The sequence below is a fragment of the Saccostrea cucullata genome, unplaced genomic scaffold, assembly GCF_032062105.1.
Source record: "Saccostrea cucullata isolate Sc308-1 unplaced genomic scaffold, CSIRO_AGI_Scuc_v1 ctg952, whole genome shotgun sequence".
In the NCBI taxonomy this organism is placed as follows: domain Eukaryota; kingdom Metazoa; phylum Mollusca; class Bivalvia; order Ostreida; family Ostreidae; genus Saccostrea; species Saccostrea cuccullata.
The window spans coordinates 1-16,667 of NW_026919591.1; the positions used below are offsets into that span (position 1 = coordinate 1).

General features: G+C 34.2%; 1 long non-coding RNA gene across 1 annotated transcript; it reads right to left on the reverse strand.

The window, feature by feature from the left end:
* Positions 1 to 5,375: 5,375 nt before the first annotated feature.
* On the reverse strand, positions 5,376 to 6,471 carry LOC134233918 (uncharacterized). The gene is made up of 3 exons (XR_009985087.1): positions 6,038 to 6,471; positions 5,650 to 5,710; positions 5,376 to 5,446 (listed from the first exon to the last, which is right to left on the reverse strand). It is a non-coding gene; the product is annotated as an uncharacterized LOC134233918 (long non-coding RNA).
* Between the last annotated feature and the right edge of the window lie 10,196 nt (positions 6,472 to 16,667).

Consider the following 16,667-nt stretch of genomic DNA (forward strand, 5'->3'; position numbering starts at 1 on the left):
ATATGGGTTGTTTATTTTCTACTATTAGAACTACACTGTACATACATTACTGTATTAATAACTTAACCCTAATATACACAAAACACAAAGATGAAAATGAATTATAATAAGAAAACGTATTTGTATGACAATAACACAGCATATCATGTCATAAAACATAAAAAAGCCTTAAAGAATTATTTTATACCGCATGATAAATTAAAAATTTTACATCGTTTCTAAGTCTTAAATTTCGTTTATGACTTTATCGGCTATATTTACGTATTGAATTTTGAAAAAGTTCAATATGACTTTTGGTCATAAATCCTACTTACCACATCATTTTGAAAGAGAAAATTAAACATAAATTCAGACATAATTTTTGCTTGTGATCTAAAAAAAGTAATTGATAAAACGGAAAGATAGAAATGAAAATCTTCAGAAAGTGAAAAAAATAAAACATAACCCGTATATAATAAAAACAATGGAGTACTTGCCTCTTCAGCGCAGATGGGGCGTTCATAAAATACCGTTCCTTCTGGAATTTAACATTAATGGTCATTAAACGACCAGATGCCTGGATTAAACACTGAAGTATTTGTTTTACACCAGGCCGTTTATTGACAATCAAATCGATGGCCCCCACTTTTCTTTCAACATGTAAAACACCCTGAGTGCATTTACTGGGGTTTTAAATACAGCTCCTTGAATATTAATGATTATTTTTGTGGTGGATCCAACGGTTTTGTCCTTCAAACTGTTCAAATGCACGCAATAGGAAGATTGTGTTTTGTAAATAATTTATATTGTTGAAAATTTGGTGCCTTTTGAATCAGGAAACTACGAAGTCAAAATTGCAGGATTTATCAAAAGAAAAGTCGTTTCTAATCATACAGGGTTTGTCAAAAGAAGAGGTAGCACCAATTAAACAATATTGAATATTTATATTGATTGACAGACAAGGTTTGTTGACCTTTCTAAGGTTTAAATAGGGAGCAGAATCTAATTCAAACAAACGTTTGCTTGTATGTACAGTTTATGACTGTTGACATTTAGCTGCTAAGCCTCCCAGTCAACAATATTTGATTATTGGAAATGACATTCGTGGCGAGACATCTATCTTCTTGGACAAAAGGTGCAAATATGGGTTGCACAATGTTAATTACATGAAATCAGATGTATAGTTTGTCTGAGAGAGAGAGAGAGAGAGAGAGAGAGAGAGAGAGAGAGAGAGAGAGAGAGAGAGAGAGAGAGAGAGAGAGAGAGAGAGAGAGAGAGAGAGAGAGAGAGAGACTAAATCTGTGTGTAAACTGTTTATAAGATGGTTAAGCGACATAAAGTTTAAAATGTTCTCAAAATTTTCATAAATATCCTGTAATAGGACGACAAATTTATAAATTTAATAAGGAACGACAAAAGTGCGAGTTTTAATCGTCTTATAAAATTCACAATTTCCTAATATTTTAGTATTACAGTATTTGTTTTATTTAAAATCAAAATGAGTCTAAAATATACATCAATTTTTGTTAGTATCAAGCGTCTTTTAATGTGTTTAATATTTTATATTTTGATGGAATTCCTTTGAAACTGATTTCCAAAATAGATTTTAACTATTGTTAATTATCAATATATATACTATATGGGGAAACCCATCAACTCTTGCAGTTGGATGAGGATATTTCAGTATTTGGCTTCATTTAGTGAACATTTGATTTTTTAAAATAAAAAATATATAAACTATAGATAAAAATTTGTGAAATAATAAAACAAAATTCTAAAGATCAACTCAGATTAAACATATTATAATTTTTATAAGGGGGAAATACAATAAAATATGCAGAACGAAAATGTTTGACTTAATTTTTTAATAAAAAAAGAAATTAATAAAAATATTGAGGGAGGGAGATCAATTCTCAAACTTTTCGTAATGTATCAAAGGTACATGTACGGTAGAAGAGTTATCTGTCTTAGACTGTAATATAAATTAGAAACTGCATTTCAGGCAAAATACACAGTGTATATGTTACATTAAAAGTTTAGACTTTATCAAGTTAAACTTATCTATAACAGTCAAAGGCCAAGGTCAAATGGTTAAAAATATTTATATCCTTCGAAAGGTTTTGTCATAAAATATAAATATGTGAAGTTTAAAAGCCCTGGCACCAGCAATTTAAAACTTATAACTTTAAACTTTAAAACTTAAGATTAAAGTTTGAAAATATTATGCAAAAGTGGGTCAAACTCCAAGGTCAAGGTAAAAACATTGATTCTGCAAGGAAGGCCTTGTCATATGGAATACACATGTGAAATATGAAATTCATAGCTTCAGTCAATCAAAAGTTATGGACAGGGTTAATGTTTTGCTAAAAAAAAAAAAAACAAACAAAAAAAAAAAAAACAGACAGACAAAGCCAAAACTATACACCCCCCGGAATCTTCGATTACGGGGACATAACAATTATTTCGTTCGATTCACTTCTCCTATGAATTATTATCCAACAGACAGCATTATTAAATATTACCATAGTTATGCAATGCTTCCTTTACACCCAAAACAGGGACCAGTAGCATTATATATTTTATAATATCGTTGCTGACTTTTGAACATCTCTTTCATTAATCTTTGTCAAATTGCCATTGTGCACCTCCTATTTTACTTTTTGATCCGACATATATTTTGGGTTTCCCATAGCAAAAACATAGACACTGCCATTATATTCATATGAGAGGTGGGGTATCATTTAGTGAGCTCATTGCTCACAGTATCTTTTTTTTTTTTTTAAAGATGCAACATCAAAATATTGAATCAATATACATTTATTGAAGTACATGTACATGTACATATATGTAAATGAAGAAGAAAATGTCTTCTAATTTCAAAGTCCATTCACTGAGGTTTTTAACTTTTTATTGAATCTGAAAAAGAAGCACATGAATCTTCTCATCCTCACAAAGTCAGAGCTCATAAATCAACACGTTTTCAAACGGCAACTTGATGACTCCAGACCCCGGACGCTTTGAGAGTGGATTTTTTAATTAGACACAATAGTTGATGCTAGCAACATCTAAGACTTTAAAGTTGCCAAATCGTGCTGCTGGAACTTCCTTTGCTGTGAAAAAATATTAGAATGCTATCAATGATTTAATGTGTCACAGAAAAAAGGGATAGTTTGACTGGGATTCGAATCTGACACTCTAGAGCTCCGTATAGGTGCTCTACCAAGTTAGCTAATATATACATGTATACAATGTACTCGCCTATAAGTCGGTCTTTTGGGAGTTTCATTTTAGCCCCAATGTCTGTAGGTCCGACTAAGAGGCGATTTTTCTTGAACAGAAATTGTAGTTATATTGTTATATTCTTCAATAAAAATGGAACTCGTAAATTTACTTACCTCGACATTGGTCATCTGCAAAATTATTTTGTTAAAACAGATTCTGATTGCACACATAAGTACTCTGAAGATGACACCAAGAAGATGCTTGAGTTTCTGATTGACAATATCTATGTGGTTTTTGGAGACCAGGTATTCCAACAATCTATTGGAATTCCCATGGGTACAAATCCGTTATTGGCAGACTTATTCTTATATTCACATGAAGCAGAATTTATGCAAAATCTTATGCGTGAAAAGAAGAAAACACTTGCTGTGGCCTTCAACTCGACATTTAGATATATCGACGACGTATTGTCAATTAATAATGATAATTTCCATTCCTACGTCGATACGATATATCCTGGTGAGCTTGAGATAAAAGATAGTACAGAGTCTGACACAATTGCTTCATACTTGGATATTTTACTTGAAAAAGACACTAATGGTAATCTAACAACCAAGCTATATGATAAACGTGATGACTTTAACTTTTCTATCGTCAACTTCCCTTACTTATGCTGCAATATACCTTCATCACCTGCATACGGAGTATATATATATCTCAGTTGGTTCGATACGCAAGAGCATGCTCTACGTATGAACAATTTCTTAAACGAGGTAAATTATTGACAAGCAAGTTGATGAAACAAGAATATCAACAGTTTCGTTTAAAGTCATCATTTCGTAAGTTCTACGGTCGATACAATGACCTTGTCAGCAAATACAATTTATCATTGAATCAAATGCTGACTGACGTTTTTCATACCAATTGTTAGTCCATTATTTATACACTGAATTGACAACGGATTTTTTCCGTTATTTCCTGATCATGACAACGAGCACACGGCGGGTGTGACCGGTCGGCAGGGGATGCTCACTCCGTTATGGCACCTGATCCCACCTCTGATGTTTCGAAGGTCCGTGTTTGCTCTGCTCTTATTTTGTATATTGTTTAATGGACTTTGAGATTAAATACTGTTCGTTATCTCCATATCCTTTTTTTTTCTTATTGTATCAAATTCAACGGTATTTGTTTAGAAATGATCGGAACTTAATCTGATGCAGAAAATGAAGATCAAGTGTTGCCACATTCATTTAAGACAAGTGCTTAGAGGTTAAACTGAATGATCTTGTATTTGTTTTAAAATTGTTAATAAAAGATCAAATATCAATGTCATACACCAAGATATGCTTTAAATTGTTAACAAAAGCAAAACACCGGGATCATGAAACAGACTTAGACTTTTAAGTCAAAATTTCAATTATCTATAAAATCTTTAATACTTGTTAAAGGAAACTCATAATTTGCATACAATAGCAGACTGATGATACAAAAATCGGAAGGCATTTTCATTTTGGGCTGCTAGACCTCTAAAAATATTCAGCATCTAAGGCATTTTTTGACTTAAGCTTATGATGCTTCATGATCCCGAGGCCAGGTCAATGGCTAACTAACCTAACTCCTCAAAATAAGTCTATAATATAACCGACTTATATGTCGATCGACTTAAATTATAGGCGAGTATATCCGGTATGTAAAAGGTGAAGATGGTAAAAAAGTAATCAATCTAAAAAATTCCATCAACACTTACCAATGTGTGCAGAGGGCATAAAACACCGACCTCTGGAAAGTTCAGATGAAATCATGTGCCTAGGAGGAGTAAGCATCCCCTCGACTGGTCACACCCGCTGTGAGCCCTCCGTCAAGTATAAAAAGAAAGGCTAACAATACGCAATAATAATAAATACAAGTTGCTGTCCTTTAAAAAAAGGACTACAATACGTGGACCATATGCATGTGTTTCTAACCGAAATTCAGTCAATTCAAGACAATTTCTAGGTTTAGTGTATATTCATGTAGGTTTGTTCATATTTTCTATTATGGTCTCATTATTACATTATTCAAAATGTACCAAATTAATGACGTCATATTTCAAGAAAGGCTCTTCTTCATGGCATATTCTTTAATGATTTATCATATTCATCTACTGAACTATTGTTAATGCCAATTTCAAAACTTTTTAATGTAACACGCCGTATTTTGGATGTTTCACTCTTTATTTCATTACAGAAATTTAAATGCTGATGGCCTACAATATAATATGAAAAGTAATAAAATCTAACAACAATCATTATTGTGAAAATTACATTAACAATTTGTGTAATGCAATTGCACAAATACATAAATTTCATTATACTCAGGCATTTGTATAAATTGTTATAATGTCAATATTATATATGCCAATATTATATTTAACAATATGCATGATCTTATTCATGGATAAAAACATACCCTAAGTAAGGGAGTAATCAAAAATCCATGGATCTGGATCCGTCACATATCTGTTATTAACCTAATATGATAATATAACAGACCTTCAATGCATATTCTATATTACTGATCATTATATTCCAAACTAAGTGTAACAATTACATAATTTAAAAAAATGAAAACTAGTTTATGGTTTATCAACACTACACTATTGTTAAATACTATTCTATAATATTTGATATAATGATTATTTAACAGAAATAATAAATTTGATCAATGATTTCTTTTATAAAGAACAGTTTCATATGTAAACAATCAGCTCGATCATTGAATATACAGAGTAAACTCTTAATATACTATAAATCAAACATGATTTTACAAGATACTGAATAGACGAATAATTACATACCTTGATATAACTTCTATGGAGATAAACTTTGATTAATTTGAATTTCAAATGCTTCTTGGTATTAACAGTGCTTTTGATCGCAATGGCGTGTCTTATAATGAACAAAGGACGATTCAAACAAAGGAATAAAAATTATTACTTTAAAGAAACATTATTATTTCATTATTTTCCTATATTGAGATGGACATTTAAAATAAGAAACTTACATCAATCCAAAAATAATTTTTACATAAAATATTTATTGAAGTAAGTTTAAACTAATATCATGTCTATTTAAATGATTAACGATTGAATGGTCATATGACTCTGTGGTCCAGCTGATAGGCAGCTCGCCCCACAATCCAAAGGACCACGGTTCAAACACAAGCATGACCACACTTTTTTTAAACAAAAATTATTTTGTCAGATGCACATTATATAAATATAAAATACATTAAAACTATTTCACCATATCACATTAAGAACATTAAATTGTTAGGGCACAATAAAGCTAAAACCGTACCGTCTTCTTAGCAAAATTGTTAATGCTATGTTCCCACTATCACGATTGGCGCCACGATTGAAATCGGGGACTTGAACGTGGACAAATCGTAGTGCTCGTATCAGACCGAAACAAAACCTTTGTTCACTCGTGGCTATCGTGTTGATCGTGAAATTTTTTTTGACTATCAAAAATTTTTCTACGATTAACACGATTAGATTTTAATCGGTATCATCGCATCGAATCGCATTACATCGTAACTAACCTCAGCTGCATCGTAAGTAAACGCATCTTATCTAGCTTTCATTTCGTGATCATCGGGATCGATCTCGGACAGGAGAAACATCCCGTTGATTAGCGATTCGTTACGATATCTCACGTTCTGTCACTATCTGTGACGATTTGCGTGGTCCTACTGCTCACGAGCTGATAGGGTATTTTTCCGCTCAGATACGATTTGATACGGACATATAAGAGTAAACGCCATTAGATACGAGTGTTAACGTTTTGTTGCGGACGCTCACGCTATATTACGAGTATTTAAGCTTGCAAAAATAACGGGAAAACTGAACGCGTTTCTTTCCCCGATTGTAAAAAGACGTCTGAGTTTTGGAAAAAAATATTTTAAAGATGCAACCTAAATCAGGTACGAAAAAGGAAAGAGAAGGGAGATCCCATTTCCTTCTGAGTCCGAACCCATTCGATCAGACGCAACATCGGTGGAAAAAATAAAAACATAAGATAACATTTATAGTGCTGCTTTTGCTCTACTTTGACAGCAATACCATATGAACATAGTAACACTTCAAACACCACGTTCGTGAGGTTGTCATCAACCCCAACTTCTGCCATTATTATTGATTGAATGTTTGTGCCTTGTTTACTTTTAATAGATAAAATATAATGAACTCAGTACAGCCAGATTTTTTTTTATATCTGTCGGGGTACAATCGTAGCTCAAAGCGTGTTCTATCTTGATCCTATCATGAAAGCGTATCGAAACGTATGAAAACGCACCTATGCGCATCTCTTCGTATCTTGGCATAAAATTCAATAAAAACTCTGCGATCAACTACGATTGATCAATCGTGACGTGCGTAACTGTCCGCACGACAGTGGGAACGTAGCATAAATGTTATCTCCGATTGACTAATATAGTTTTGTCGTTTAAAAAAAATGGGCTATATTTATACACTCATTCACTTACTGCAAACCTCTCTGCGCCGTCAGGTGCTTGAAGCAGCTACAAAGTATTTCCACCTGGCTCGGTCTTCAGCTGCTCGTGGTGCTGTCTCCATGGATAGACCTCTGGGGGTCGTAACATAAAGGCTACTTAAGTCTTAGACCGTGCTTAAGTAGGACTTTAGTACAGTCTAAAACTTAAGACCGTAACTAGAAGCGTACTTAGATTTGGCAATCTTAGCAAAACTTAGGCGGCCGGTAGAGGTGACTTAAGTATATTTTAACTTTCTTGTACATATATTTAGAATTATTTAATGTTGACTTTCGATGTTTAAAGTTTCCTCTATTCATATTATGCATTAAAGAAAATGATTATCTTTATTTGACGCTGATTTAAGAATTTTATTTTTTCGTTGGGCGGGGTTGGGGTAGGGTGATCACTGATCCCAATTTCACTCACAGCACAGCACAACGCTAGCATAACAGGGGCGGATACAGGATTTGTGGTTAGGGGGGGCGTGGATAACTTTGTGGAGGCAAGGGGTCTGGGGGCCGCCTTAAGGCCCCCAGTGGGTCCAGGGCGAAGCCCTGGTGGGGGCCCCGGGGGCGTAGCCCCCGGAAGCTCCTGGGTTTTCGTGTATTTTAGAGTAAAACCAGGCACAATAATAGTGCATATTTTTCAATTATTTTTGTTAAAAAAAGCATATAGGTTCGGATGTTTGAATAATAATTGTATTGAATGTTTCTCAATTCTCATTTTATTGTAACACATGCCACCATAATAAACGATTTACTTACTTATTACTTACTGATAGTGGTACTTGTTAGTGATGTACCAGAAAACGCCGTGTTTAATACTAGTTATATCATACTTTGAATGGGGGGGGGGGGCAGGGGGCGCAGCCCCCTGAAGCTCCTGGATTTTTGTGTATTTTAAGAGTAAAACCAGGCAGAATAACAGTGGTTTGGTTGGTTTTGTAACAAAATGTGGCATTATAAATATTAGTCACATCATACTTTGAAAATTAGGGGGGGGGGGGGGGGCGTGCGCCCCCCACGCCCCCCTTAAATCCGCCAGTGCATACATGTAAATATGTCTGAAATTAGTAGGACTTCGGTTCTGGAAATATCCCGATTTTTGTTTTGCATCCTTGATTATAAGTATATCATTAAACTTCTGCATTTTTGCTTCTGACATACATGGCATTATACATAGCGGGGATTCAAAATGTATCGAACTTTTTAGAGTTTCAATTTCAAGTGAATAGGCGATCGATTATCTTTTCTTGTCTGCGATAATAACAGGGTAAGTGAACATTTATCAAAACAAAAGAGTTACAAGAGGTAAACTGAAAACACCTCAGGTGATAAAACAATTGTCGTGAACATTTACAATGAACCACAATTCGCCACTTTCTGACCTTGCAGTATTTGTTTTCAATCATTCCTATTAGTTATGTTCCCCAAACGAAGTTGGGGAACATATTGTTTTTACTCTGTTTCTTATTAAGGTCTTCCGTTTCAGACGGAAGACCTTATAGTGATTCTACTGTTTTTTCTTTTTTATTATTATTTTTTTTCCCTTTTCTTTTTTTGACGATTTCTCAGAGATGACTGGACAGATTCTCATGAAATTTTCAGGGATGATAGAGAGTAAAAATATCTTTCAAATAAAGTTTTCAGTTTTTCAAAATTTACTTCCGGTCGTCAGATATGTCCGATTTCCGCTTTTTTCAAAAAAGTTTTGTCCCAGTCATATCTGAGAAACGGTAAGAGATGAAGACACCAAACTTATATGAGTAATAGATCTTGATAAGTAGGCAAATCCATTTGGGTTAACACAGTCCGCCGTCACTTCCGGTCGTCACAGGAAGTGATCAAAGAAATCAAAAATTTCAACTTTTCTTTTTTGAAACTTTTTTTGCATCACATTATAGTATCTCATTTGTAGTTTCGAAATATATCAGTCCCACCGGAAACAAAAACGATAACTTCCGGTAATGAGAGAAAAACTGCATATTTTCAGTATTTTTTCTTTCCCATAAATATTTTTTATAGATAAAGTATTTGTAATGATTTTTGGACATATTATTCAGACTGCAAATGACTACAGTATCGTCAAATAACATTGTTAAATTTACTTCCGGTCGCGTGATTTCCTGTCCTCAAAATAAGAAGTTATCATAGCTAGATCTCGTAAACGATAAGAGATTAAGACACCAAACTTATATAAGTGGTAGATCTTGATAAGTAGACAAATTTAGTTGGGATAAGATTGTCAGCCGTCACTTCCGGTCGACACAGGAAGTGATCCAAAAATCAAAATTTTTAACTTTTCTTGCATGAAACATTTTTTGCATCACATTATAACATCTTATTTGTATTTTTGAAATATATCAGTCCCACCGGAAACTTAAACGACAACTTCCGGTTATAAGAGAAAAACTACATAATTTGTGTATTTTTCTTTTGCATACATTTTTTTTATACATAAAGTATTTGTAGTGATTTTCAGATATGTTATATAGACTGCTTATGTCTACAGTAACCTCAAATATCTTTATAAAATTCACTTCCGGTCGCGTGATTTTCTGTCCTCAATATGAGAAGCTATCACAAAGAGATCTCGGAAACGGTAAGCGATGGAGACGCCAAACATGAATCAGTAATAGGTCTTGATAAGTAAGGAAACTCATAAGGGTTAAGATCGTTCGCCGTCATTTCCGGTCGTCACAGGAAGTGATAAAAGAAATCAGAAATTTCAGCTTTTCTTTTTGGAATACTTCTCGGCATCACATTATTGCATCTTATTGGATGTTCTGATATATGTCCGTCCCACCAGAAACAAAAACGGCAACTTCCGGTTATGAGAGAAGAACTGCATAAATTGAGTATGATACTATCCCATAAATATCTTTTAAAGAAAAAGTATTTGAAATGATTTTAGAATATGTAATTCAGACTGCAAATGTCTAGAGTAACTACAAATATCTGTTAAAAATTGATTTCCGGTCTCATGATTTCCTATCCTCAAACTGAGTAGTTAACATAGCCGGATCTTGGTTATGGTAACACATCAAGACACTTAACTTATATGAATAATAAACCTTGAAGAGTGAACAACAGATATAGGGATAAATGTCTCCGCTGTCACTTCCGGTCGTCACAGGATGTGATATGAAAAATCGAAAATTCCAACTTTTTTCTTTCCAATTTTTTTTTTCATTACTTTATTGCATCTGATTAGTAGTTTTGAAATATGTCAGCTCCACCAAAAATAAATAAAAAAAAAAATAAAAACAACGAAAACTTACAATTATAAGATATAAAACAACACCAAAGGTCAAAAAGTCAAGGTCATTGGAAAGTATTTAAATTGCTTATATATGCCGCATAACCTTGACCTTTGAGTTTGATGTTTGAACTTGACCTTTGACCTTGACCCTTACCCAAGAGTTACTGTTTTATATTTAGCTTGATACAGCTTCAAGTGTTAAAGTCGAGTTCAAAAGGTTTTTGAATGACCTTGACCTTTGACCTCGATATATGACCTTGACCTTTGACCCCATTGACCCAAATGTCACAATCAAGCTTGAGTCCTTGGGGATGTTTACATCTCTCACTTTAACAAATGCTTATATACACCCCCCCCTTTTTTTTCTTTTTTTTTAAATCAATAGGAAGCTAGAAAAATTTTCTACAGTTCAAACGAAGCCACAGATCGACATGAAATTTAAGGATTGCAGTAGAAGACACATCAAAGAAAGTGTCCTGAGTGTTAAGCAGTGAGTTTCTGAAGTATATAATGCAATTCTAATGAGTATCGGCAACAACTACATTTTTTTCTGTCTGAAATTTAGGTGCTGATGAGCATGAAAATTAATTAAAGCTTGTATTGGGTATTTCTTCACTTTTTGTCAATAACATTCGATTCTCCTGCTCAAATACGAAATTTTAATACCAAGTATTCTTGATCTCCTTTGTATGTAGCGTTTATTTCAATTTTATTTACATTGAATATTAATTGAATGAATCTATTAAATAACGATTTTTCCCTACCAAATCAATTTCTACGCAATTTAGATAGCTTAGAAAAACTGCAGTTACCTCGCTTTGAACGGCGTGGTGTAGAGAAAATGTCCATAACTCACAACTGCATGAGATGTTTTGATCTTGAAGAGTAGGTCAAGGTCATTGGAAGATTGATATTTGACCTTGACCTTTGACCCCTTACTCAAAAAGTAATAAAGAAATATCCATTACCTTTATCTAGATTCAGCTTCAAGTGTTAATCTCAAGTTTATCTCTCTCTCTCTCTTTTGGATGACCTTGACCTTGATAAATGACCCCCTATTGATCCAAAGGTCACAATCAAGTTTAATGTCGTTGAGGTATTTGCAACTCTTACTCTAACAAATGCTTATATCCCCCCCCCCCTTTCTTAAAAAAAAAAAAATCAACAGCAGTATAGAGAAAATGTCTACAAGTCAACGACACAATATATTGACATAAGATTCGAAGTAAAAGCAAGAAAAGACCTTCAAGAAAGTGTCCTGAGAGTTTTAAGGTGAGTCTCTAAAATAAAATGAAATTCTAGGAAAAATCGGCAAAATCTTCTTCCCAGTGTTTCCCATCTAGAATTACATGTTTGGAATTATTTTATTTATGCTTCTTACATTGAATTTCATGCCTATTTCGGTCAGGAATGTTAAAACCCGAACCCGATTCTCTCTTTTTCTTTTCCATAATTACAAACTGCTTTGCATCTCTCGCTCATGTTTCTCACATGCTCTTAAATAATTTATCGCCATCCATTCCAAACATAAAACAACTCAAATCGGATATTTTCAAACATCTCTTTAATACATGTATAATGCACATATGATGCAGGGACACATGGGACATTTCACAACGTTTTCACTTACGCTTCCGTCTTGATGCGCAGATCAAATGCATGTTATTCATATTATTAGGTATATCGTAATTTTAATCAGACCCTACCCCTTACATCTTAACTCGAAAACAATCTCATTCAAGCTCATATATACACCTAGGAGCGTATTACAATGTTTTGAACGTGCTCTCTTTGCGTGATCAATGAATTCGTGGTTATCCCCGAGTCGACTCGTATTATCCAGGAAGTCTGTTTAGATTATATTTATACCAACTGCGAGCCCGATCTAAAATCCTAGTAGAGAAATGAGAATTTTGCTGTTTTATTTATTTTCTTGCTTTTATTCTACTTTTTTTCAGCCCAAATGATATTGAAATGCTTAAAAAGGTGGAAAGGCCGATAATTGTTCACTGAACAATTAGTCTACTAGTTTATGATATGTCTGTCTTTTTTAGAATAGAAAAAAACATCCTGTATACAGATTAATAGAGGAGAACGGAAGACCTTCTTTGTTGCTGTAGCAACAAGAGTTTCTAGTCTTATTATTATTAGGGTCTTCCGTCTCCAACGGAAGACCTTATTGTTTTCGTTCGGTTTCTTTTTCCCTATTATTATTATTTTTTTTCTTACCGATTTTGTGCACGCGATTTCTCAGAAACGGCTGGACCGATTCTCACAAAATTTTCAGATCTGATAGATATTTATCTGAACCTTGTCGGAAATTTTTCCTAAGTACGTCGTCACTTCCGGTCGTGAGATATGGACGATTTACTGATTTTTAGAGGGTCAGCTTGTCCTGAGATCTTCTCCTAAACGACTTAAGATATCGACTTGAGATTTTCAGTAAAGGTAGAGGAAGGATAGTAGATGTGACATTTTGCATATAGAGCTTTCCAGGTAAGAAGGCATCGACGCTCGCCTGGGCTCGAAAAATAGCCTCATACTCATCTCGCAAAAATTGACACGTTTTCTTTTATATCTTTTTACCTGTTAATATTTTGTTAAGACATATATAATAAAAAATGTGCAATATAGTAAGACCTTTCATTTGATATCAAGTAAACGGGGTTAGTCCTTCAAATTAGGGGCATAGAGGGGCCAAAAGTCTCTCGTCTTTAACTTTTTTGTTTTTCAATATTTTCAAATGATATTAGTAAAGTTGATAGAAACATTTCTTATTAGGTTGAATATATAATTCGTTTGTAAATTTATAAATTCAAACTCGAGATATTAACATTCAAAAATCTGAAGCGGGAACTAAATGGCGGCGGTCTCTGTCAATTCCGACATTTCGCAATAGCGGTTAACAGAGGCAGCCGAGCGTTTGCTTGAACGAAAGTAACATAAGAAGCAATGAAATGTGTAGGGATACTTGGATTGTCACGTCGTAGGTTCGTTGCAATTCTGTGTCAAACTACATTCATAATCCAAGGTCTCCTTACAAGTTTTCTTTAATTGGTTTTGGTTGTTTCTCAAATTAGAAAAAAGAAAAGAATTAATGTGCAAATTAAGTACGCATTGATGATATTATCTAAATCAAAAGGATTTAATCAAAATAGAAAAGGCATGATTCCATGATGTTTTATCAAAGATCATAGTCAAAGTCATATCTCATCTTATCGAAAATTCGGACGGAAGACCTACTCGTTGCTCGCAACGAGATCGTTTCTAGTTATTATTATTTTTCTTCTTCCTGGGAAAATTTTGTCCACGAGTGATCTTGTAAACTACACAGCCGACTTAGGTGAAACATTTTTAGGGTCAGTAGGCATCTTATGTAGAGTTGCCGAACGAAGGTCATTTTGCGCGCACGTGCTTGCAAGAGCGCGCACGTGCAACACCTGAAATGACCAATTTAAGGAATATTGCCGTAACTTTTCTATTTTTTGATGAAATTTTTTGAAACTCATAATGTAAGGATACATTAGTAGTATAGACAAGATAGCATGGTCAAAATAGCAAGATCTCACGCGCATGCACGTGCGCTTCGCTCTGATTGGCTGAAACTAAAGTCTCAATATCTTTCTTGTTTCTTGTCATAATCTTTTGAAATTTTGAACATAGTCTTACATTATGAAGGTCTACCGCACGATATATAAGAATTTTCATGAAAGCATGCGCATGTGCGTGTGCTGCAATCTGATTGGCTGAAACTTTAAATGGCTATATCTCCTTTGTTTTTTGACGAAATTCTTTGAAATTTAAAATATAGTCAGGCATTAGAATATCTTACAGTATGATATAGAAAAATTCATGAAATCACGCGCATGCACGTGTGCTGCAATCTGATTGGTTGAAACTTGAAATGGCTATAACTCCCTTGTTTTTCAACCAAACAGGATGGGATTTAGAACTTAGATAGATGTAATGGACTCCTACAAGAAGGTATGGTCATCATGCTCGTGCACCTCGTACAGGCACGTGCGTGCATTTGGAACGAGTATAATTAAATATACACTTGAATGGGTAATTTTTATTACTTTTGGACTGAATGCTTTAATATTTAGATAGTGTAGACAAGATGATATGGTCATAACGCACATGCATTCACATGCGCTTGAGTGCAATGCTAAAATTTGAATATAATTGGTATCCTTCTGGGAAAACGTGGTTAAAGTCAAAAATGCACAGAGTTTGTCTTATTTAATGAAGCTTACAGGGAATATGGCACCAAAAGGGAGTTGGGGAGCGTTTGGGGAACATCTGTAACGGTTCCCGTTACAATTAGCACTAGTTTATAATATAATTATAATTTTGATACGAAATCTAATCTAACATGACTTAAACCGATAGGCAAGGACGTCAACTTTAATATGTAATCAATTAAAACCCTAACTGAATCACATTTAGCAATATATCTATATAAAACAAAAACTATAGGTTGACTCATGTGAAATATTTTTAACACAAGTCTGACTTAGATAGGACCTAGCTTAGTTCGCTTTATGTTACGGTTTAAGACATACTTAAGCAGTACTTAGACAGGTCCTAAGATTGTGCCTAAACCGCACTTACGACCCTACTTAAGTCAAAAACTTAGCAAGCTTTATGTTACGAGCCCCTGGTCTTACACATGTAACCCACATTGACTGGGATTTTACATCTGTTCTGGATTTATACGGAAGAAATCTATAATTGGAAAAATATATCTATATGATTATACACGTCGTGTAGCACAGCTATGTAATAGGCAGATTTTTTTCAGACCCCCCCCCTCCTTCCTCCACATGGAAAACCGTTACTACAGGCCGGTATCAAGCTGTATTTGGAATGCTATATATAAAATCACTTTTGTGAGGTTTAATGCACCGTGGCAAAACATGAAGTTCTTAATTCAAGTAGTTATTCTATATTCTGCAAGTCCTTCCTATTTTTGGGAGTTGAACTATGTTCAATCTCCCATGTTCATCACGTATTTAACATGCGCAGTAATTTGTGTTGATTATATAGAGCCGAAAGGGAGGCTACTGTGTCGCCCGATTTACTCCGATGATATGTAGCCTGGTTCCCTGTCCCTGTTTTGCTTCGTATACTCCGCGTCACTAGGCAAGGCAAGGCAAGGGTGAGCCAGGGGACCAGGCTACGATGATATTCAACAGAAAACATACATAAACATAAACATCCGCCACAAATAGTTCATGTCATTTTCTCCTGAATTGATCTAATTTTCATAATTTGAAATGTAAGTATATGTAATGATAAAGTAATCTTATTTTGAATATTAGATTTCGTTAAAAGTAAAACTAAATTATAAAGAACCTCAAAAGTATTTCGTAATGGAACTCATTTTCAGTGTAGCGTCATACACTGAAAGAGATACGAACGACAACTCTACATACTGACGTCAAGCGGTGAATCTAATCTTCTCGACGCCCGGCAGTCCCGGATTTTTAGCAGTATCTTTTTTACCGGTGCAGAGAATTCAAATTTTTCATGACCATTTCCTTGGTTTAAATTACTTCATTAATGCATTAAAACTTTAGGAAATATGCGTATTTATTAGTAAATCAACAGTATCACCTTCCAAAAGCGTTACATCTAGTACTCTGTTATAAATGTTACTAGTAAAACCT